The sequence below is a fragment of the Rhinolophus hipposideros genome (genome assembly GCF_964194185.1).
Source record: "Rhinolophus hipposideros genome assembly, chromosome: 15".
Classification (NCBI taxonomy): Eukaryota; Metazoa; Chordata; class Mammalia; order Chiroptera; family Rhinolophidae; genus Rhinolophus; species Rhinolophus hipposideros.
The window spans coordinates 68,194,948-68,220,712 of NC_138061.1; positions in this window are offsets into that span (position 1 = coordinate 68,194,948).

The window sequence follows — 25,765 nt, forward strand, 5'->3', positions numbered from 1 at the left end:
GGGGTAGGGAAAGTGAGGTAGAAGGTATCACATAGAATGAAAGAGGAATCAAAACAGAAAGCCATGAAGGAAGGAGTCAGTAAAGTACAAAGGGTCTGGTTGTGCCACAGGCAGATAATGAAGACCACAGAACAGGAGGGAGCTCCACTCTCCGGGTTGTAAAGAAGATGTTGATACAGTGTTTGCTCAGCAACATGACAGTGTCCTATCGAATCCCCATCCAAGAAACAGCAAAACAGCATCTCGACTGTGGGCAAGGCTGGACAGAGGGATACATGTCATACTCCTTCTCCTGACCTTGAAACCTCCACCTGAGCACCACGTGACCTGGGTGCCCTGCCTGTGTCTGCCTCTGCTACTCTGAATTGTTGTCATCGTTATGTCCTGGAAAAGCTCTCAGAACTGTTCCAACACATTGAGCCCACTGGGCGGCTCTTCATTAATTCTCGAAGGACAGCTATCAGTGTTAATCATTTTAATATGCCATCCCACACATCAGGGTTCCCTTCAGCACAAGGGGAAAACTATCATGGAGATTGAAGGACTGCTAGAATAAACGTTTCTCTAGTAGGAATTTTCAGGCGTAAACAAGTGACATTTTACATTCAAGCTGTCTCATTTTTCCTGGCTTTGTGGACAAAGATCGAAACCTAAATGATAATCAAATTTCCTAAAATGCATATTACTCAGAGTAGTCCTGCTTCAAACAACACTCAAACTTAGTTTGTCTCAGCTTATATTTTATGCCTTAAAATAACTCCCTTGACTTAATTTCTTCCAAAGCCCTTCTGAAGAAACCATGACCACATTTCTCCGCGAATGTTCTAGAAGGATATGTGTGGCCATGCCCAGCCACTCTAATGAATTTCTCTTTCCCTGCCTTACAATGCACAACCTCTCTCTCCTCCTCCAGAGAAGGGGATTCGGTGCCACCCAGATGCTGTGTCCTGATTATGACCTCTTGGTTCCCTTTCAATGTACAGTGTTTCTTGCCTACACATAATAATCATAGATGGCATGAGTAATGGGAGGTAGAGTTTCGACATGAAAATGGCATTGTGTATTCTTAGCCAGAGTCTGGCAAGTAAAATGTTATATATCTATGAGAAAGTCACAATGAATTGTCCCCAACACTAACTGGAGGCAACTCCTAACTCACATTCCTCCAGAGCTGGTTGTGGTGTGGAGCTACACTAGGGGCCACCTGCAATAGGACGGAGTCCTGCCCAGTACTCAGCTGTGTTGCGGGGAGGAGTCCATCTCAAGCATTTGATAGAAATGTGTTGTGTGTGAAGGAAGTGCCAGCAGTGACACATCGTGAGCATTCGAAATGCCACAGAGGTACTAAAAGGTGACAGTCATAATTGAATGAAACTGGCATTGATGCAGGGACAGGAGTTCTGATCCGAGTTTGTCACTTTAGAACCCAGCGGGCACTGTCCTGTGTGGCGATGGGTTTTTCCAGGTTAATTCCATCTACATGGCATACAGTGGGTGCACACATTTATCTTATTGTTATTCGCACATATACCACATAGCTATCCACTCGCGATGCCATAAAATAGGAATGTTTTTGTGTGTGCTCCCTTTTTCTTAATTAAAGTTTATTGGGGTGACAATCGCTAGTGAGATGGGAATTTTGATTGAGAAAGTTGGCACTAGCATTGGTAGACTTTACAGGAATATTAATCTAGGGAAATACTCGACACATAAGAAAAAATAAAGCACAAGCCCAAACACTCAGAATCACACAAATGGATGCCTATAGAGACAAACTCACTCCCACATAATTACATCGAACCTTGTGAGTGGTCCTGCAGAAGATGGCCTCAATTATATACCTGATAAGTCAGTTGCTATCACTAGGTCCACAGGTCTCATTGCCAGCAGGAAGCTGGCGTCAGAGTCACTCTGTACACTAAAGTGAGCATGAAAGCTCCAGCTGTATCATCTAGATCTTTCTTCACTAAATGAGGAGTTTTAGAATACGTACCAACTCCCGTGTCCACTGAAGCCTCCTGAAATGAAAGAAATATGATGATGATAAGATCGTGCCAGAATGTGTGGGCACAGGTCTTTGGGTGACTTAATGACAGTAGAAAACCAATGGGACAACTGGTACGTCGAGGGTTCCCAAAACAAGAATAGAGCAAAACTACTCATGTCAAAAGCCATGACGTTTTGCTGGAGGAAGTATCTCACAGAGGCATTTTGGGTTGGCCGTTACAATTTATATTCCCAGGGGGAAAAAATGATGCCTAGGAAAGAACTCACTCCTACATATTCTGTTCTGTTCTTAATTCTGCTATTTTCGAATGTATTTTTGAAACATGTATTCGTTGGTAACAGGTTGACACTCAACATTCTCTTCAACAAGAACACTGTACCGTCTGTAATGGACATGCTAATATTTTCATATCTTAACTTTACTGAAATGAAATAAAGTACCACTTGTCACTTAGAGGAAGGAGGGTGAGCTTACACTGGTGGTAGATGGGACCGCATCTGCCCATCTTCTGGGAAGCTCCTCAGTCAGGGCCTCTAGGAGATCTAGGAGATCTGTGAGGACACAGAGTACTGATCAGTCATTGCTGGTGCTGCTTCGGGATTACTACATGCCTTTGTGCATAAGGACATGGGGTGAGAGTGTCCCAATGAAGGTGACAAGTGTGAACTGAGTTGCTGCTGGTGCACCCTCCTTACTGCATGAAGGAAGGCCAAGGATCAGAACCTTTGTTTTTCTAGATAGGGGAACCTGGTCTATGTGAAAGAGTCAGTCCAACAGAGAGTAAACCCTGAAAAGCATGCTGTGTTTCCATGACAGTCTCCTATGATTCTTGCTGCCTGTTTGGAAATTCACATAAATTGCCATGTTATTGCTGACTTCTTCCAAGAGCTTTTGTTTTCCTAAAGAATCCATAGATGCTCCAAATGCATGTATCATTGCTTCTGTGAGATTACGTAATGGATGAAAAACCAACCTTCATTGGGGAACTGCACTCAATGCTAAGGAAGTTATCCCACGATACCTATTCACTAATCATTTTCATAAAGAAAATTAAATACACAAGATTTGAAAAGGCTGAAATCACGTTATTTAAAAGCACCACTACTAATCCCGTTTATCTCTCTCCCGGTCTCCTTTATACACAATATGTGTGTCCATTGAGGCTGAGGCTATCCGTACTTGCACTGACAGTGACAGTGGGATAGGTTGTTATGGAGGGGCATGGGGGGCACTGACTCTCTCCGGCAGCCACACAGGAGATTTGCTACAAGGGCGATGGGCTCCAGGCTCCCCACCAGTTTTCCTTGGAGTTCTTATAGGCCACTGTCCCTGGGGTAAGTGCTTACAAGGTTTGAGCATTTGTGGGGCTGGTTGAGATTCTGTCTCCCTGTTTCTTAACTCCTTGGGGACAGAGGCTGAGGAGTGAACTCAGGAGTGACAGATGTGGATCCACATGATCCAACATGTGAACGTCACACCTCTAAGGATCCAGCGGTCAGCAGCAGGTGGAGCCTACGTGTGCCTTTCACACCAACGACAATGGTAAACTCAGCTCTTAAATGCAGCTCTAGATGCCCAGGGCTGTGTGACCCTGAAGACACACCTCACGGTTTGCAGTGTTTGGGAACTTTGTAGACACTAGCCTTTCTGGGCATGGACACAGATGCTGGAACTCCCCTGCTTTTCAGCCGTGATCCTGCGGCTGAGGGGAGTGCAGCTCGGTTGTCAAGAGCATCAGTTTTGGGAGCCATGCCTGGGTTTACATTTTGGCTCTTCCCCTAGAGGTCAAGAGCTTTTGCCATTCATGTCTACACCATCTCCATGTGAGGAAAGGAATATTAAACCTCTAGGAGCAGCTGAGTAGAGGGAAAACCAGGAACATGTGTAAGGTTTGCGGTAGTGGCAAGATTATTTATTTATTTATTTATTTTTATTTATTAATTTATTCATTTATATTTATTTATTTGATTATTTTTGAAGGTTGATGTCCATATGGTATTGTGCATGTGGCTCAATTTCTAAGAAAGTCAAGCACTCACACACTCTCACATTCTAATCACACCACACACATTTACAAAAGAAACCTCCTTCCCCAAAACTCAAAATCAGAAATCTCACCACCTAAATGTTGTCATTGCTTCTGGGCACCTTGGAAGTGGTCACAGTCCTTTTCTGGACAATACGTTACTCTCCTTATCCCCTCCGACCCTTATTCCCTGCAGGAAGCCGGAATGAGCTGGGCCTCTCCAGACCACACCGACAAAAAAGCCCCACCTTTCTCAGGACCGAGATGTGTTTTCAGCAAGTGATCTCAGAATACGTACATGTGTCATCTCCTGGGGCATCCTCCTGCCGTGAGAGAAAAGAAAAAGCTGTCAGGATCACATAAACCTGGACATTCTTTGCACAGGTGTTCTGCTCTTGGTGACTTTAGGACACCAGGTGGAAAACAGCAGGTGGAAAACAGTGGTTGAGTCAGTGAGCCCAAGAGGAAACCTCCAGAACTCCTGTGCAAAGGGCTCCTTCTCTTCACGGATGGCCAGCCAAGCCTATTTGCATGGAGAAATACAAAAAACTATAGCAAAAAGGAAAGTGTTCCCCTGAGGACAACCCTTGCTAACGTACTGTCTGTAACTGACACTGTCATTTTCGAATCCCCGTTCGAATCAAGTGTCAGGTGGCCTTAGACTCTCTCTCGATGTTCTCCGTGCAGAGAAAGTTGTCTCCATCAACTACACTGTACATCCTCACATTTTCATACCTCAGTTTTAACGAGAAAGAAACCAGCCATATTCCTCACTTAGAAGAAGGAGGACTAGCTTACCTTTACGAATGGGGGCTCCACCACATAAGCCCACCTACAGGGAAGCTCCTCCATCGGGGCCTCCGGGGGACCTGTGAGGACACAGAATATAAGTGTCGGTCAGTGCTGCTGTTGCTTATGAATTTCTAAGGAGCTGTGCTCAATATGGATGTGGGGAAAGAGTGTATGGCTGAGGGACATTGATAAGGGTGAACTGAGCTGCTAAAGGCTGAAGGTTTGGTGAAAGAAGTAAAGAACAGGAGAGGAGCACGAAAAGATGATGAAGGGAGCCGTTGCCTTTCTAGCTAAAGGGACCGTAATTCCCGTGAAATAGTCCATCTAAGAAGAGTAAGCACTAAAATACATGCTATGTTCCAAATGCAGACTTCTGTGGCTCCTCCTGCATGTTTTGAAAATCTGCTCACTTCCCATGTCCTTCTTCACTTGCTCCAGGCTATCTTACCCCAAATACACTCATATTCCTACTGTATTTATCATCTCTTCGGTAAGGTTATGTACTTGATACACAAACATTTACTGGGGGACTCAACTCAGTTCTAGACACACCATACCATTATATTTTTTCACTAATACTTTTTCATAAAGATGTTCAAACACAGCAGTTTTGCAGCTCAGGAAATCCCATGACTTGAAACCACCACCATCAATGCTGGGAAACTGCCCTCCCATCTCCTTGATACACAATGTGTGTGTCCATGGAAGCAGAGCCGGTTCATACTCACACTGGCAATGCCGTGGGAGAGGCCATTATGGAGCGGCTGAGCTGGGAGTCCTGCCTCTGTGCCCCAGCTGCGCAGGGGATTTACTACAAGGGTGATGGGCACAAGGCTCTCCACCACTTTGACTTTCGTTTTCTTTTTCTTTTCTTTCAGTTCTTATTTTTCACTGTCCTTTGGGTTTGTGCTCATAGGGTTTGAGTGATTTCAAAGCTTATCCTGCCCGATAGTGATGTGGTCTCCCTGACTCTGAGCTGGCTGAGGAATGACCCCAGCAGGGACAGATGTTGAGCTACATGGTCCTACCTGTGGGCATCACATCTCGGAGCATCTAAGCTGATCAGGAGCAGGTGGATCTTATGTGTGCCTCTGACCCAATGATTCCGCTAAAGTCAGCTGCTCCATGCACAGGGAGGTGTCCTTGGCTTTGTGACCGTGAGGACACCTCTCCCAACGGGCAGTGTTTGGAGCTCTCGAGACATTAGCCCCTCCAGGCATGTACACGATGCTGGGACTCCCTGGCTTTGTGAGTGGTCATCGTGTGGCTAAGGGGTGGGTGAGGGTCAGTGGGCAAGAGCATCTCCTTTGGGACACATCCCGGGGGTCACATTTTGGCTCCTCCAGTAGAGGTCTAGGGTTTCTGCCATTCATGTCTGCACCATCTCCGAGTGAGAAACGGAATATTAAACCTCCAGATGCAGCTGTGGTGAAGGATCAAGGTAATACTTATGGAAAGTGTGCAGTGGTGTCGAGTTTCATTTTTATTTTAAAGTTGATGTCTGTATTGTGTTGTGTATGTGGGTCAATTTTCTGAGACAGTCAAGCACTCGCACACTCTCACATTCTAATCACATGACATGTATCCCCAAACCTCAATGTCAGAAATCCTGTGGCTAGGGGGTGGGTGCGGGTCAGTGGTCAAGAACATCAACTTAGAGTGAGACCCACCCAGGGTTCACATTTTAGCTCCTCCACTAGAGGTCAGAGCTTGTGCCTTTCATGTCTGCACCATGTCCTTGTGAGGAAAGAAAATAGGAAAGAAACCTCTCATGTAGTTGTGGTGAGGGAATAAAACCATGTATGGTGTGCAGTAGAGTTGAGGTTTTCTTTAGCAGATGGGCTCGTGTATTGGGTGTAAGTGGGCAAATCTCATGAGGGAGTCACACACTCACAGCCCTCACATTTGCAGCCACACGTGCACACACATTGATGCAAGAATATCACCCAAACCACAAACACACAGACCTCACCGCCTAAATGTTAGAGATTTTGGAGACTGCAGATCTGGCCCAGTCCTTTCTGGACAATCATTAACTATCATTAAACTGCCAAACTCATTCCTAGCAGGAACCCAGAATCAGGTGGGCTCTACAGACAATACCAGCGAGGAAGTCCCACTTTCTCCAGCACCTAGATTTTTCCACAGCAAGTGCTTCCAAACTACGTACATGTTTCTGTGGCTGCATCCTCCTGGGGTTAAAGAAAAGAAAACACGGTGAGCATCTTATTAGTATGGACACAGTTTCAAAAGGGCTTCTGTTCTTTTAGTGACTGGGGGACACCAGGTGAGAAAGAGTGCTTGGGCCTGTGACCCCAAGAGAAAACGTCCAGAACACAGGTGCAAACGTCTGGAGCATTTCATGGGTGGTCTCTCAAGCTCCTTTGGATTGGCAAATACAAAATACTTAATAAGGAGGAAAGTGTTCTCTAGAGGACAATGCTCGCTAACATACAGTCTTCAATTAACACTGCCAGTTTTGAATGCCATTCCGAAACTGGTATCACACTATGCTCTCTCCTAATATTTCCCCCAGCAAGTAAATTGTCTGCATCACCTGGACTTCACCTGCTAACATTTTCATATCTTAGTTTTACAGGATGTAATAAAGCAGCATTTCTGCCTCAGAGGGAGGAAGGCAAGCTCACCTTGAAAGGTTCGACGGATTCATTGGACTTGTCCCTGGGAAGGCCAGCCTCCGGGATGTCAGGGAGAGCTGGAATAAATGTGAGTCATTGGTGATACTACTGAAACAAACTCAGGGACATTAGCTTGATGTGGACATGAGTGAGAGTATGTGGGTGTGGGTATTTCTAACTATGAGCTCAACATGTGCCAGGACGACCTCTTTGGTGGAAGAGGCAAGGCCAAGGAGAGGAGAGGAAAGAAATGAGACATGTGGACTTTGGTGTCTAGCTAAACAGATGTAATTGATTTCAACAATCTAAAAATGGGTAGACAGTGAAATGCACATGGGTTTCAGTGAGAGATTTTCATGACTGTTTTGCCCACTTTAAAACATAACAAATTCGCACTTTTTCTTGAAATGTTAAAAGACCATTCCAGTTTTCCATAAGCTGTCCTCTCTGCATCATTTAAATTATTGGATTTTCTGAACTTTTTAACAGTGATGAAATATACATACACTACTTATGTAAATATACTGTTTATGCTGCTTTTAATAATTTGTGATTCTAGAGTGAGGAACACGGATTATATTTACAATGCTATGCACTCCATGCTATCATCTATGTCCAATCGTTTTCCTCATATGCACCTCGGTTCCCATTGACACATCACTCTACCTACTCCCTCCTTGCAGCCCTTGTTATCTCTACTTCCTCCCTCTGGGAATCTGCCTGTTGCAGGAACTGAGCTCATATAAGTGGAATCACACATTATTTCTCTTTATGTGCCTGCCCGATGTCACTAAGCATGATGTATTTCCAAGGTCCTTTCATGTTGTAGCATAGTGCAAAATTCAATTCCCGGTCACGATTGAATGGCATTCCTCTATGTGTACACATCAGATTGTATTTACCCACTCAGCACTGGATGGACTTTGGAAAAGTTTCCATCTGTTGGCTATTGTGAAGCATGTCACTATGAAGTTCGTGTACAGATATCCTGGGATCCTCTAACAGTGACACGTAATCTTATGGTCTTGGCCAAACTCATAGAACGGCACAGCACCAGGAGTGAATCTTAATATGGACTGTGCACATTTGAATCAATTAAACATTGATATCACTACACTAAGTGTAACAACTATATCACCGGAACGTGGGGTATTATTAATACAGGACTCTGGATGCGTGGGCTCTGAGAAAGCTGTGTATCATCTGGTCAATTCTTATGCTAATTGCATCCTATTCTCCACGATCACTCTCAATGCTAACAGACGTCCAGGAGGGATCTATGTGGCGAATGGGAGAAAATCAGCTGATGTCTGAGCCCTAGCTTATGATATGTTTTGCTATTCAACGTAAACCAAATTTTGAGTTGTCAATGCATCTATACTTTTAGAGTTACAAACGTACCGATTACATCACAACATTTCAATTTGCACACAGGAAAAAGAATGCGAATTAACATTTGTATAGTTTCCTCATAAAAATGGGACACTGAATAATTCTTCTTGAATTAACTTAATAAGCGTATTTCCACAGTACCTTCCTCTGGGTCCTCTAAGGCATGGGCCCTTCGGGCTGGACGGATGTGTGCTCTCCCGGACCTCATCCTCCTGAGGACACCTGATAGTCTCATCTTCAGGGGAACCGTGTCCTCATCCTGGCCGCAACATCCTGGGAAATGCATGATAAGAGAGAGAACCGCTGACTTCTTTCTGGCAGCAGACCATAGGGACATTAGAAATAATTTATTCACACTTCCAACTATTGGTATCTTTATTCACCAGCTGCCCAGATGACACTCCTGAAACAAAGTTGAACCTAGGAACATTGTGCAGTTTGGGGTACGCCTCATATCGCCAACAGGTAGATTTTGTTGGCAAACACCTTTATTTAGATGAGATATTCTAGAAACACAGCAAAGCCCAGTGAACAGTCTTGTAGCTTGGGCTCCAATCCCATTTAGAAGCCGCACCACTCAAGGAAAGTTACGGAGACCCCTCTGGTCATCAGGGTCTGTTCTGAGATGTGGGAATGTGAGGACGACCTCCTTATTGGTATTCTGTAATGAGGCTAAACACAATACTGGCAAATCCTCCAGAAAAACAAATAGCTGGTGGAATGTAAGTACTCAGAGTGTGTACTCATTGAATGCCAGCAAGACTGAGCTAGATAGACCCATGGTGTGGTTAAATGGAGAGAGGGGATATGGATGGCTCCACAGCAAGGGAGGGAGGGAGGTGACTTCTCTTCCTTTACAAGGGCGTGATGATTCATAGCTCACAGACAGTATCCGTTATCATCTCCTGTGATGACCACAGCTGCCCTACGTCAGGGGAGGCAAAGCAGGGCTTTGACCCATATTTTACGGCAAACGGCACAAGCATTTAGAGATTCAGTGGGTCACCCAGACTCGCAACACTGCTGTGTTGGGATCTGGAAGTAGTGGTTGGTGTCCAGAGCACAGAAATCACACCCCCTGAGTCACCTGAGATCCTGGACCCCTGAACCACACCAACCCTCCCTTCCTCCTGCCTAAAGTTTCAGTGGGAGGCAGCTGATGTCCTGGACGAGGTGACAGAACTACGCACAGTCCACATTCATCACACAGCCCTGCCTTCCCCATTTGAGCCCTGACACAGATACAGCAGTTTCCCTGAAACAAAGCCCCTCTGAAGGACCAGGGAAAGTCCGCACGTTGGGCCATCCTTCCTCAGTGTCTTCACACTATCAGTGTTCCACACGAAGCTTTCCCCATGATCAGTGACCACGCTGAGGGGCCAGAGGTCTGTGCGCCTCCCAAGCCAGCTCAGAACATTCTGGGTCGACGGCCATGTGACCACTTGGCCAAAAACTAGCTTCCCTTTAAGTGACCTACTCTGGATGAGCAGTTCATGCACATGACCCAGGAAAGTAGCCGTCTGTGCTGGTGCTTTGGTAGATAGTTCAATGAATTACGGCTCAGACCTCCACTGTGTGCGGACTACTGATGTGAGCACTCGTCTGCGCAGCCTGAACTCGGGCCTGACTTAGAGCGAGAAGAGGCAGCACCAGCTCTGAGTGTCCCCTTCCCGCCCAGGGACCCCCTCACTACATCACAGCCTCTACAACCGCCTCATCCCACCCGACCCGGAAGAAGCAGGGGGCAGAGTCCCGTTCCTCTGAGAGGGACTCTTACTTAGTCATAGCCAGTGACCCTCCCTGAGAACTACCCAGACCCTCGTAATCCTAGTTCTTTGCACCCACCAGAGGCAAGGGCATGTCGCACTGACCTCCCAGGAAGAACCCACACAGACACGTCCCCTGTGCACTTCAACCCATGGATTCCCACCATGTTGTGTCCTTCTATTCTTAAAACCTCTGGACTAAGACTGCTGATGTCAGGTGTTGGATTTTACAACTACAGTCAGAGGAGTTGCCCTGACCCCGACCCAGTGAAAGGGGCATGTCTGTGCCTGCGCTTGATCTATTCCCTTGAAGAACGAGTGCAAAACTGGCACTAGGAAATGCTCCACTTTTCTAAGTTTAGGAAAATAAATGTCAGCCCTCTGGTTGGAAGAATCAGAAATGCAAATTAAGTTATACAAGTAAACTACAGATGAATTTATCACTCCACAGACAAATTGGGAATGGTGGAAAGGACTTAAAAATGAGGAAAATATTTGCAGTCAAAGGTGAGCAGCCTGCTGAAGGAGCAGCATTCAGGCGATCAGTGGGAACCTCCACAGCAGTTGAGATTTCCCATCGCTAGGCAGGCCCTCCCCGCACTGTGCCCTGGTGACACGCAGGCACAGTGTCTCCAGCTGTCCGAGGAGACTGGGAAGCCAAGACTGCCGCCTTGTGGACAGCTGAGGGCGGACGTGTCCCGGCCCGGTCACTCTCACCGAGCAGGTACCTCTCTGGAGGCGCTCAAAACACAACTTACTGCCACAAACTACGTTGTTGATTTGCCAAAACCTAGTAGGCAGCTCGCCCCAGCAGCTCTTATGGAGAGAAAACCCTACTTCACCACTTCACACCCCTCCAGGGAAGGGAGGGAGGAACGATATTTTAAAAAGGAGCAAATGCCTGGAAAGCCCTGTGGCCTTTCCCAGAGTGTACGTGACTCTCCAAATGTCTGGCTTCTCCCAGCAGCACGGTCTGGGGGCAGGTACCTGGCCTGACCCCCAGTAGCATCTCAGGGCCTGGCCGGCCCTGGCTGGTTGCAGGCTCCCTGGGCCGGCCTGTGTCTGAGCTGGGAAGACCAGGAACCATGGGAATGGCACCCGCCACTGATCCTCACGGAAGAGCCATGCTTCAGCTTCATTGGACTTCTCCGTGCAGCTGTGTGCCAGGCCTGGCTCACCCTATCTGTCCCCACGCTTCACATGTCACACAGTGGGCTGTGGCCTAAGGTTCAGCTCCAGAGTCGGGCCGTCCTGGAAAAGCCAAGGTTCTGGCTGATGCTCTCCATGGTCTCGGACAGGCCTCAGTTTTCCCACATTTATGTTAAGCGGTGATGCTCATTTTCAATTGCCCTAAAAACATATATGGACTCAAGGGTTTTTGGGCAGTAATCCTTTGAGAGGTGATCCCAGGAAGCAGGAGGGAGACAGCAGGGAAGTGAGACAGGAAGCAAGGAAAGTGAGGTCACAAAGTGTCCCCGAGGCTACTATGAGGCAGAGGCATCCATCCCTGGGGAGTGGGGCTTCGCCGCACCCCAAGAAGAGGTCATCCAGGGTTCGCCCAATTGGTTGTTCATCTAGCAGGCATTTACCCGGTGCCAAGCTGTGCACGGTCTCACCAAGGACAGACAAAGCAACTGAGAGGTGTCCCGTTCTGAGTCCTAGCCAGGGCCTAATTCTGACTTCCAGAACTTTCCTCTGGGATTGAACACGTGGTGTCCGGTGGATCTCGACATCTCTCAGGTGAGTGGACACTTAGCTGCAGAGGGGGTGACACCCAGCAGAGCCACACGGCTGCTGTGCACTGCCGAGCTCACCCATCTGTCTCCTGGTTGTCTATGAGCACCTACTCTAAGCCAGACACTGTTCTAGGCCCTGGGGCCACAGTGGCCCGAGGACAAACCCCTGCCCTCAGGAGCTTGCACTCCAGTCGAGACAGACAGTTCTCCCGTAAGCAAATGAGCAAAGACCTGAAGAGACCAAAGAACACACACAGATGGCAGTAAGCTCACGAGAAGGTGCCCCACGGCACGTCACCAGGGAGATGCAAACTGAAAGGACGACACCTCCACACGCCTGCACACTGACGTCCCCAAGTGCTGGCAGGACGTGTGGCGGCAGGGACTCTCAGTCACTGCTGGTGGGGACACAGATGGCACAGCCACTTTGGGTGACAGTCTGGCGGTTTCTTCCAAAACTGAAACACTCTTATCATACGACCCAGCAGTCATGCTCAATCATAATTCGCCCAAAGGAGCTGAAAACACGTGTCCACACAAAACCCGCTCACGAATGTTCACAGCAGCTTTTTTCGTCACTGCCAAAACTTGGAAACTACTGAGATGTTTTCAGTGGGTGATGGCTAAGCAAACTGGTCCAGCTAGACGATGGAATATCATAAGTGATAAAGAGAAATTCAGTGAAAAGGCACGGAGGAAACTTCAATGCATATTACTAAGTGAAAGAAGCCTATCTGAGAAGGCTACATACTGTGTGAATCCAAGTACGTGACGTTCTGGAAAAGGCACAACTGCGTGGACAGTACAAGATCTGGGGTTGCAGGGTGGGAGAGGGAGAGGTGGACGCAGGAGAACAGAACACTTTTAGTGCCGTGAAAACTTTCCACCGAAGTGTCATATACTGACAGGAAAGTGCTCAGTGGATTTTCACTCTCATCTCAGCAAACATCATCACATAACCATGTTTGGGTGCTGACACGTGGCTTGCAAAGGTGACAGGGTGTTCCATTGTTCCTGTGGTCAGCGCCATGCTGCTGGATGCTCAGTGTGTAAAGCTATTCTAAGTAACAGTCACATTCCTGACAACACGCTCAGGAGTGTTCAGGAGGAAGATGCCTTCTTAGTAGAGATCAAGTTCCTTCTCCTGATTTTGTTTCTCTTTTCTAAACAGAGGGTCGGTCGTTGGGCTGTTCTCATTCTGAAAGTACACACGTTCCAGACATGGCAGAGAGCCCTCCTGCCTGCCTTTCAGGGAATGCGTAATTATGGAGGCGCCTGGCTCAGGCAAACAGGCATTCTCCTCCCTCTGACTCAGACACAAGATCTTCCAGGCCCAGAGAGGACCTGCCCCTCATGGGCACTGACCTCGGGTGATTAAACGTCACCTGGTGCGTAGGGTTGCGGCATCCCTAAAGCCAAACATTTTGGCTAACACGAGTAGGCACAGCCAGGCGCTCAGGTATGTGCGCATGACCAGGTGACACCCATGCACCTCAGCCAGACACCTGGAAGCTTAAGGAGCCAGACCACGTCCAGACCACCAGCGTGTGGGCACCGCTTTGCACACCGGTGCACCCACCAGGCACGGGGTCAGTGCTACCTGTTCTCTTCTGCACTCTGTTCTGAGAAGTTCTGCCGCAGGATGGCTGGGACACAGAAAACGGACGTGCATCCCACGGCCCCGGTGGGACCAGGGACTTCCCGGGTCTCTTGTCCATGTGCTTGGCAGCCACGACTCAGCTGGTGCCCTTGTCACCCTCCCAGGAGCGAGGCCACAGGCAGTCCTTGAAATGTACACACCAGCTCCTCACAGTTTGCGAGGGGTGACACTGGCAACCAGACCTTCTAACACGGTCCTATCTGACCTGACTGTGTCTCCTCACAGGCAACATGTGTTCATAGTGGAAACAGGGCATGACGTTGGCTAATTCAGCCTCATCGGCGTTCATAAGATCAAATTAGACCTGCTCATACTACATGAGATGACATCAAGTCAAATCAGGCATTTTTGGAAATCTGAGTTGACATTGAAGGCTGCCCGCACAAAGAAATTGTCAGAAAATGAGCCATAGCTTGGAGCAGCCACTCAAAGCCTGATGGCTTATAGCCGAGACCCCCTCCATGGCTTGTGCCACATCTCCTGCCACGTGGTGATCGACCCCGGGCTGGCCTCACATCCACGACCTGCAGGTGTTTTCAGCACACACATGGGCCCCAGGCGTGGAGCTGGAATGAAGAGCTCGGCGTCTGAACCCAGACTGGTCTCTAAGGGGATCCGGCCTCCTGCGGAGCCCAGCAGCTCAGGTGTGTGGCACCCGAGTGGGAGCTGTCCGCGGTCCTGAAGCGACCCCAGGCGTCCCCCTACCCTACCTCCTCCTGCCACAGAGGCCTGGAAAGTCCAACACAGGCACACCTCGTTTTGCTGAGCTGCACAGACATCATGTCTTTACAAACTGCAGGTTTGTGGCAATCCTGTGCCATTTTTCCAACAGACTCAGGTGATGATTCGCATTTTTTAGCAACAAAGTATTCTTTAATTAAGGTTGTACGTTTTTTGGCATACTGCTATCGCACACTTAATAGACTACAGTATAGTATAAATATAACTTAATGCACTGGGAAACCAAAACATTCATGTGACTCGCTTTATTCAGTGTATTGCAGTGGTCTGGAGCCGAACTGCAATATCTCTGAGGTATCACAACGCGGTAATCCTTCACACACACTAGAAAGGCTGAAATAAATAAATAAATAAATAAATAAATAAATAAATAAATAAATAAAAATAACAAACATCGGCGTCAATGTAGAGAAACTGGAACACTTAAACATCGCTTGTGGAAATGTCAAATGAAGCAGCCTATCTATATAACCGTTCAGGATTTCTTCAAAAATAAAAAAAAATTACCACATGGCTAAACAACTACTCCTAGATATATATTCCAAGGAACTGAAAATAGGTATTCAAATGGAAACTTTTACACAAATATTCATAGCAGCATCTTCACAATAGCCAAAAGGTAGAAACAATTCAAATGTGCATCGATGAAAGGAGAAAGAAAATGTGGTGAATCCATAAATTGCAATATTATTTGGCCAGATAAAGGAATAAATTAAATGGTACAGCCACTGTGGAAAATGGTATGGCTGTTCCTTAAAACTTAAAGATAGAATTAATGAATGATCCAGCAATTCCACTTCCGGGTATATACCCAAAAGATTTGAAATTAGGGACACAAACAGATCATGTGTACACCCGTATTCATAGTGGATTCACAGTAGCCAAAAGGTGGAAGCCACCCAAGTGTTTACAGATGAACGAATGGACAAAAAGTGGTATATACGAGGGGACTAGTATTCAGCCTTAACATCTAAGGAAATTCTGGCGTGGGTTACCACACGGCTGAATGTGGAAGTCATTACGCTAAGTGAGAAAAGACAGCTACAGGGCCGGCCCGGTGGCTCAGGCGGTTGGAGCTCCGTGCTCCTAACTCCGAAGGCTGCCGGTTCGATTCCCACATGGGCCAGTGGGCTCTCAACCACAAGGTTGCCAGTTCAATTCGAGTCCCACAAGGGATGGTGGGCTCCGCCCCCTGCAACTAAGATTGAACACGGCACCTTAAGTTGAGCTGCCGCTGAGCTCCCAGATGGCTCAGTTGGTTGGAGCGCGTCCTCTCAACCACAAGGTTGCCAGTTTCGACTCCCACTAGCAATGGCAACTGGACCTGGAGCTGAGCTGCACCCTCCACAACTAAGACTGAAAGGACAACAACTTGACTTGGAGAAAAGTCCTGGAAGTACACACTTGTTCCCCAATAAAGTCCTGTTCCCCTTCCCCAATAAAATCTTTAAAAAAAAAAAAAGAAAAGACAGCTACAGAAAGACAAACATTATTTGATTCCACTTATATAAGCTATGTACCAAAAGCTAATTCAGAGACAGAACGTAGAATGTGGTTGCCAGGGGTTGTGGGGAAATGGGAATGTGGACTTATTGCTTTATGGATACAGTTTTAATTGAGGAAAATGAAATGCTGAAGGTGGATGGTGTTGGTGGTATTTGTACAACGACGTAAACGCAGTTAATACCATAGAAACATGTACTTCAAATGGTTTAAACAGTAAATGTTGTGCTGCATATAATTAATCACAATAAAAGAATAACTGAAGTACTGATACCTGTGAGAACACAGATGGCCATTGAAAACATCTTAAGTGAAAAAGCTGGGCCTGAAGGGCATCCAAGACAGGATTCACTTCTGAAGTTTAAATACAAATTTATGAAAATCAGGGAAAGCCTCAGTGACAGTTCCGGAAAAAGAGTCACATCAGAATGGTGAGAGACATTTTCACACAGCTGGGACAGGTGGTGAAAGCTGAAGTGGGGCCATGGAGTGGATTGTAATGTGGAAGCCACAATCATATCCACACGTGGGGGTCATGTGGTGATTCCCGGGGAAAGCACACCTGTTTGGGATGAAACTCACTGGAGAACTGGGTGTGAAATGTCGGAAAGCGATGACAGCGGCAGAATGTGAGTGCAGAGAAAGAGTACCCGTAGTGCTACGGAAAGTTTTCCAGACTTTTGAAATTACTGGAGAGTAAACTACTGGAAACAACCATGTCAGGACCACACCAGAAAAACAGAACGCATCCGAGCTCATGACAGACGCCAAGACCCATGCAGACCCTGTTCACCCAAGGGGGTGCAGCTGATCGCCCTTGTTAACTAGAGGCGACGAGAGAGAATATATTAGTACCCACTGTGCCTTGGGTACGTGACCTGGGATGTGGAAGACACAGCGGCCTTTTTAATTTCGGTTTTCCACATCACCCCAAAAGTCTGTAGTGACCAAAGCAGGGTGGTATTAGCATAAAACCAAACACATAGATCAACGAGCAGAATGGAGCTTAAGATTGAATCCACATAAATGACGCTGGGAACACTGGCCAGCTGTAGGCAAAACAGCAGCACTGAACACGATCTGACACCACAAAGGAAAACCAGCGATTTCCCCACTATGTCCTTCCTCTGCGGGTCCTCTTGTGGCCGACACGCCTCCCCGCCCCAACCTGTCAGCAGAGTTCACGCACAGGAGGATTCTCCCTACCTCTCCTCCTGTGTCCACGCCTCCCGGGGAGATACTGAGGCGAAGCATGCGCAGAAGGACGTCCCTTGTCCCCGAAGCAGCGGCTCCTCCAGGATACACCAAGTTCCCTCACAACAGATGCCACCACAGCATGCGAGAGACATCATGGTGGCTCTCGCCCCAGCTGTCGCATGAGACTCGGGACCCTGGCTCTCATGAAGACGGGCTGCCCTCTGTCTCGAGAGGCTGGCCCCTGGCTCTCATGCCAGAGTCCTACCCCGTGCTCACTTAGTTCTCTGAAAAAGTGGTACCACAGGAAGTGATCACTTCAATTGGGCCTGGAGGAAACGTGCGTGGGAAACCGGTTTGGAGGAAGTACCCACATGTGTACTCACCTGTGTTCAGATGAGAGGAGACACCAGAGCTGGACCATGGACCTCAGATCCAGACCTCTAAATGGACCATTGCCCCACATAGCCAGACACCAGGGCCTGAGCAGGACCTTACCAGGGACCCTGGACCCTAATCTCCAACCCTGACCCTGACTTCTCACCCCCTGCCTCCAACCCTGCAGCTGTAAACCCCTGAACCCTTAAACATTTAACATCCCTGAACATGAACTATTACTATGAAAAACACCATGAGATCACATGCTTCGGAAGAGAAGAGGACGCCACCAAGAGACAGAGCAGATGTTAGATGCAGGAGGCTGCTGCTGGTGCCAGCCCGTGTGTTACAGGGTCAGGGAGTCCTTACAGTGCTGTTCTCTAGGCAGTGACAGAAAACCCCCGCTGCTCAGCAGGAACCTTGAATGAGTTGTCGTTTTGGTCTGGGTTCTCCAAAGGCCCAGAGGAAAAGAGTGACGTTTCTTCCGGTCTGGATACTCTCTGAGCTGAGAGCTCACACTGGTGTCTGCTCTGTGAAATACACAGGCGGTCATGTCAGTTTCATGCTGTAGGACTGCGGTCGAAACTGCAGAATCCTGAAACTAAAAGCATTAAAATTCAGATGCCCTTTCTCTACCTTTTGACTTAAAGCTGCAGATGAGCCACGTTTTATGTTAAGTGTGTAACCGAAATGTTATGAAAAGCTTTCCCCTTTCTTAAGAGTATCTCAGTTACCACTGAGAGGTCAAACCACCGTTTCAATGCCCACACTAAGTACACATCAGTTGCCAAGAAAACATAGTAAAAGCAGACATTCTGTTCACAGATATTAATATTAGAAGTTTAACATTTTCCAAGTCCAAAAAGAATAAACGACCCATGCTTGCTGCTCCCTGCGTGGGGTTCTTCAGTGACAGTTTCCATGGGAGTCCCAGACAGACCACAGAGCGTTTTACAATGCACATGCATTGGGTCCTGTTTGCCCCCTGTGCACTGAGCTGTGTGTGGGACACTGGCAGCAGTGCCTGGACCTTATTTACTATAATGAGAGGACGAGGCAGTGTTACTGCATATGGGGCCTGGGTCTGCAAACATCGCATCGCCCACTCCTCCCACTGCATGCCTCTATTGTAACGGTGAGATTCGGGGAATCAATAACACACTTAGACTTAGCTGGTTTGCAGTGTGACTCACCGCATAGCTTGCTATCTAGCCACCTGTAATTAAACCCAGTTATTGATCCACCCTGATATTCAGCTGTTTTCTCTTTGTTTCTCCCCTCAATGATTAACTGTTTGTTCCCTTTCTCAAGTAAACCCATACCTCGTGAACTAACATCCTAACCTGGGAAAGAGCAATTTCGTAATCCCCAGGCACCCGGACACTGGAATCCAATTTACAACTTCTTGCACTTTTTTACTGGTGATGCATTCGAGTCCCAGGCCGCTATGGCTAACTCCTAGTTTGGAGTCCGGACATAACTTTGTCTTCAAACAGACCAGACCCCAGGAAGGATGTCAGACCTCAAACTAGCCTGACCGACTCCTCCTTTCCTATGTAAGAAAAAGCTAACCCGAAGTTAGGTGCAGCTGTCCACCCTCAGACACTGGACTCTGCGCCGGCGACTCCCCCTCACCCCCAACCCCCCGTGTTTCTCTCTTTCTTACCAGAGGCAGCCGTCATTGTTGGACACTGCCATGGTCATTCTCTCTCTGCCCTAACTGTCATAAAAGCTTCCTTTGTAGAGTCTGTGAATGCTTTCACCTTTTGTAAATTCCACGCCACAACACCTATCTGTCCACAGGACTAACTTTGGAAATATGTGTATTTTTACAACGTGTACATTCTCGGTTATCCTGTCTTATTTAGGTTGTACGTGTCATTACATCTGATATTCATGTAACTACAGTGTGATGAAAAAGATTTCCGTAACAATATCCCCTGAAAAAATTACCTTGCTGAGTGGAATGACTTATATCTCACATTAGTGGGCGTTCATTCAGTTTATAAGACCTTTCAAACAAGTACACGTTTACTAAAGTAAGGTGCATAAAGGCCCAACTAGCATAAAAATAAGGATAAAGTTGAAATCAATACACTAACCATGGACATGATCATTTATTACTATCAAGTATTATGAACTGTACGTAATTGCAGCTGTTGTACTTTTAGACGACTGGCATATGTGAATTCCCCATGCACGTAGGTTAAAATTCAATTTTATCTTATTAACCCGATTCTTAATTTGATGATTAGCTCAGCTAGAAGAAGTTGTTCTTCTGGACAGAGAGAACAGTGCCTCAGGGACAGACAGAAGGAAAGGAAGGAAGATGATTTGTGAAACAAAGAAAAGGGAGATGAGATCACTCCTCAGAAATGCTACAGCTACAGCTAATTGTAAAGGGTTATAACACTATTAGCATTGCAGGCTGGGAAAAATCTCCACCCCTGTGTCCTCAGGACAGTTTTCACAAGGAAATCCCTCTTCCTGATGGGAGGGAGTGATCAGCAGAGACACACCCTGGGAACGCCCTGGAAACGCCCTAGGCTCCACCTGTGACTCCACTCCTGATTGTTTCCCACCCTCATTAAAATATAATCCTAAATTTTGTTTGTTTCAGCACAGTCGCTCTCCTCCTGTGCCTGTGCACTCCTGCATTTTGGGGATATATTTTCTTTTTTAAAAACAAATCCTCCTCCTGCTTGCCTTTGTTCACGAGTTGTTCCTACATCCTGGAATGCCTTCCTGTGATGACTGACCTGCTCTCCAATAACACACTTACTGGGTCAGAGCAAAACAAATAATTGTGAAGCCCCCACAGTATTGGGGAAGCCTGCAAGGAGAATTAATGGCCAGGGCACTGCTGGCTCCTGGCAACCACTGCAGCTGGCAAGGACGTCTGCCGCCAGAAGTAAGCGGTGTTTTTGTTCACGCTGTGAGCCTTTCTGGTGTATGTATTTATGCAGGGTTTGAGAGAATTTAGAAGTACTGCACGTCCTTTTCCCCTCCTCTACAAGTAGACTGGCAGGAAAATATATTTGTGAACCTAGCTTCTCGAGAGTAGAGACTCACAGGTTTTCTGTTTTTTTTTTTTAAATGAAATTAAAATATATTTCTTGTAAAAATACAAGTTATTTTTACTAAAACCTAAAATAAAATATATGGTTCTATTATTGATAAATATTAGTAAAATATTAATTTGTATGAGGATGTAGGAAATTAGGGTATATTGATTCCATCGGGCTTGCAGCTTACAGTTCAGAAATAAAAATATGTAGTGTGCAAGACGTTCATTTTCGGTTAGTTTAGAAAATCTCCCTATTTCAAAAAACAGTTAAAACCTCATTCAACATTGCTCAATCAAAATTATAATGGCACCAAAGTTCCCATCATCTTTGTGGATTTGGGAGGCTAAGAATTGATCTTTCCCCTCTTGAAGACTCAGGAATTTTTTCCCCTTTTCACTATCAAAGAAAACATAGTGTATATGAGCCCCTCTCTTCTTGCTGTACCAATGGCAATGAATAGTGACGGAAATGGACTCACTATGTGGTTTTAGAAACAGTTATAAATTAGTTATTTGTCTTAAGGACTGCCTATCTATTTGAGACTGTGAGGGAGAGTTCTTTCAGGAGAGAAGAATCTTGTTGATTTTGAAGAACTAGGTCATGTAGGTTTGCCAAAATTAGTGAAGTATCCTAGTTATCAAATATATTTTTATTAGTTTCAGGTGCACAAGACAAACTAATACTTAGACGTTTATCATTTATATCCCTCACACTGTGTGAACCCTTCTCCCCCCATCCACTACCCCTCTGACATCGCACACAGCCATTACATTTCCACTGTCTCTATTCCTAATGCTGTACTCCACTTGTAAGTATATACATACACATATATACACATATCTATATATATAAAATTATAGTTGGCATTCATTATTGTTCAGCTTCAGGTGTACAGTGCAGTGATCAGGCATCCACAGCATCCCTGAGGTGGTCTCCCAAATGGGACACGTGTCCATTGGATACCCTACAAAATCTTTACAACATTATTGATTACGTTCCCCAAATCAATTTTCAAAACCCCGTGGCCATCTTGTGGTTATCGACTGTTTTCTAATCCCCTCACCTTCCCCCTTATCCCCCCCCACCCATCTAGCAACCCTCAGTTTTTCCTCTTTGTCCCCAAAACTGTTTCTGATTAGTTCATTCACTTATTCTTTTCTTTAGATTCTGCATATAAGTGAGATCATATGGTACTTGTCTTTCTCTGTCTGACTTATTTCACTTAACATAATGTTCTCTAGGTCCATTCCTGTTGTTGCAAATGGTAAGATTTCTTTCTTCTTTATGGCTGCGCAATACTCCATTGTATAAATGTACCACAGTTTCTTAATCCAGTCATCTACCGATGGGCATTTCAGATGTTTCCATGTCTTGGCTATTGTGTATAGTGCTGCAATAAGCATAGGAGTGCATAAAGATTTTTGAATTGGAGTTTTGGATTTCTCCGGATAGATACCTAAGAGTGGAATTACTGGATCATAGGGTAGTTCCATTTTCAGATTTTTGAGATACCTCCATACTGTTTTCCATAGTGGCTGCACCAATCTGCAATCCCACCAACAGTGCACAAGCGTTCCCTTTTCTCCACATCCGCGCCAGCACTTGTTGTTTGTTGATTTATTGATGATAGCCATTTTGACTGGGGTGAGGTGGTATCTCATTGTGGTTTTTATTTGCATTTCTCTGATGGTTAGTGAGGTTGAGCATTTCTTCATATGTCTGTTTGCCATCTGTATGCCCTTTTTAGAAAAATATCTCTTCAAGTCCTCTGCCCATTTTTTAATTGGGTAGTTTGTTTTTTTGGAGTTGAGTTGAGTGTGTTTTTTATAAATTTGCGACATTAACCCCTTATCAGATATATCATTGGCAGATACCTTTTCCCATTCATTGGGATCCCTTTTTGTTTTATTGATGGTTTCCTTTGCTGTGAAAACACTCTTTAGTTTGATGTAATCCCACATGTTTATTTTTTCTCTTCCCTCTCATGAGGGGATATGTCCACAGGTTTTCTTTAATGAAGTGATCACTTCAATAGGGCCTGGAGGAAATGTGCGTGGGAAACCAGTTTGGCGAAAGTACTCACATGTGTACTCACCTGTGTGTTCAGATAAGAGAAGACACCAGAGCTGGACCATGGACCCCAGATCCAGACCTCTAAATGGACCATTGTCCCACATAGCCAGACACCAGGGCCTGAGTAGGACACCTTACCAGGGACCCTGGACCCTAATCTCCAACCCTGACCCTCCCTTCCCGCCTTCCCTTCCAGAGATGGTCATTTTTTGTGTCTCTATGTCTCTTGTGTCGTTGGTCCTGACAAGGAAATACCACAGTGACAGAAAGCCTTTGGCTTCCTTGGTCAAGCTGTAAAAAGGCTTTTTGGTTTGAGTAGCTATTAAAATCCTACCATCAGTGGCCAGAGTATGGATCCTTTGAATTGGAAAAACTTCTAAATTGGAAAATGTGTTAGAGAACTCTCATAACAAAGCTGTTTTTTTGGACCCTAGAGATAGACCACATGTTTAATACTAACGGATACAAGGAAATTTAACTATTCTTAAGATTTTGAATTAGTTCTTCAGCTTCTTGGGTCTTAATAGATGCTAATGTCAACATTAGATTTAAAATACGCAGAAGAGAAAATCAAGAGATGTATAAGTGTTAAAAATCTTTACGGAGATTTAAGATTTTGAGAACTGGTATGTTGAAACTGGCTTGAAAGGATTTAATAACCAATCAGAAACCTGAGAAAAATGGAAGCTGATTTTTCAGTCCGATAGACGTGAGAAAGTCTCAGCATCACCCTGGACCCTCTGCTGAGTAGATCTGAAATGGAAACAGAGCCCACAACTGTCCCAGGCCCGCTGAGGTAAATAAAATAAAAATTTCAAAGGGGCAGTTTTAACAATACAAGCCTCCCCTTTCCAGCCTGGCTCCCCTTTCCCAGCCTCCTTAAAGACTATGAAGCACAAATAAAACCCTGAGCACAATCCCCTTAGCAGTAGACAGGAAGACTCCATGCAGGAGCCTCACAAAACTTTACCTGCCATGTGTGTTTAGCTTTTCCTGAATTACCTGTAAATCTCCCATTTTTACATCTAAAGCCTAAGAGCCAACTGCCACCTTTGTCTAAAATGTCATATTTACCTGATTTCTCCTCACTGTCTTTGGAATTTGTGTGTGTGTGTGTGAATTCTAGGTGCTCATAGATTACAATTCCTGGTCTCTGTCAGCAGTTGGACAGAAGATAGCAGGGGTGCGAGGCCTTTGTCTGCTTTCTGAATTTAGGTAGGCAGAAAAAGTATCTGTGCAGCTACTTCCTGCACCTAGAGACTCGAGGGTTTTCTGTATTCTTTCCTCCCTGAGATGTTCTTTATTCTTTCCTCCCAGAGATGTTCTTTGTTTCTTGTGTCTGTGTCTTGCGTATCCTTTGCCCTAAGAAGGAACTACCATGGGGACAGAACACAGGCACAGGCTCCAGTAAGACTGTCATTGGAGCCGGCCCCACTGGCTGGGGAGTTAAGTGTTTCTCTCCAGACCCGTGTCTGCAGAGACAAACTTTGCTGTGGGTCCCTCTCTAAAAGTCTCTTTAGGTTTTTCTTTCCTTCTTGTTCTGAGTCCTGGGAGCTTGGCTTTGTGACCAAGGAAGCTAATCCTCTTTGGTCCCCACCTTCGGCCAGGTGCACTTACTCCATTGCACCTGGTGGCCAGTGAGATAAGCTGGGGTTCCCAGTGCACCTCTGCCTGGCTGTGCCAGCTCCCAGGGGACTGTGTTCTGAGGGGCCTCTGCCCATAAGGGGCATCTGTCCCCCCCAGCCTTCCTTACCCTTTAGTGCTGGTCAGATCCCGGTCTAGTAGCACCTGCTCGGGGCCACAGATTAGTGGGTTTGGGGCTGGAGGTGCCTCACATTTTGTGGGAGACCTGAGACACTCTGTCCACCCCACCATCCCTACTGCCTATGTGATGAAGGTCTGTGCTTTCTCTGACTGTCTTTGGGGGTGACCCTTTGGCTCTGGGAGGGCTGCTTCCTCTGCACTCGGTGTGGAGGGACCTCTGGCTTCCTGGCCTGAGCTGTAAAGAGGCTGCTTGGTGTCTCACTATTTAGACCTCACTGTCCACATCAAGACGATGGGTCCTTGGAATGGGGAAAACTTATAAATTTACATTGTGTTATAGAACTCTTGTGACAACCAGCTGTTTTCTTGGTAAAACATCTTGTGTGTTCTCTATAGTTGTTACTAACTCTGTTAATTTGTGATCTCTGTGTGAAACCAGTTTGTGTTTGTGTGTGGTAAGACATTTTGTAGCTCCGTACGGTGTTACCAGTTTGTGATATTTGATTGGCTTGAACAAGTTAAATGATTATATAAAGTAAGAAATAAAATACAAACAAACAGAAATACTTTATGATCTGGTGAAATAGTTGATGTTAAAGCTGGTTTTAGTTTGGTTTGATTACACAGTCATGCGTTTGAAAATTATCAGCACAAAATACAATTTTTTCTAACTGGGTTTATAAAAATTAGTTATCTGTTAAAAATATGTCAAGAAAATAGCTTTGGTCATTACTGACTTTGAAATCTCAAAGTTTTAACTACTATATCAAATAGGTACAATTAAAATTAAAGGTAAACTTTTAAGTGATAATTACATTGTATATATACATGGAAAAGATTTTCCAGGTGTCTTTGGTAATTGGAAATTATAAAGTTTTATCCTATAAATTAAATGATGCATCATTATTGAATGTCTAGAGCATTTCCAAGTAGCAGAATAATGAAACACTAAGTACTGAACATTGATTTATCACCTTTTTTGCTATTTATTGTAGATGGACTAAATATTTTTGGGTGTATTAGTA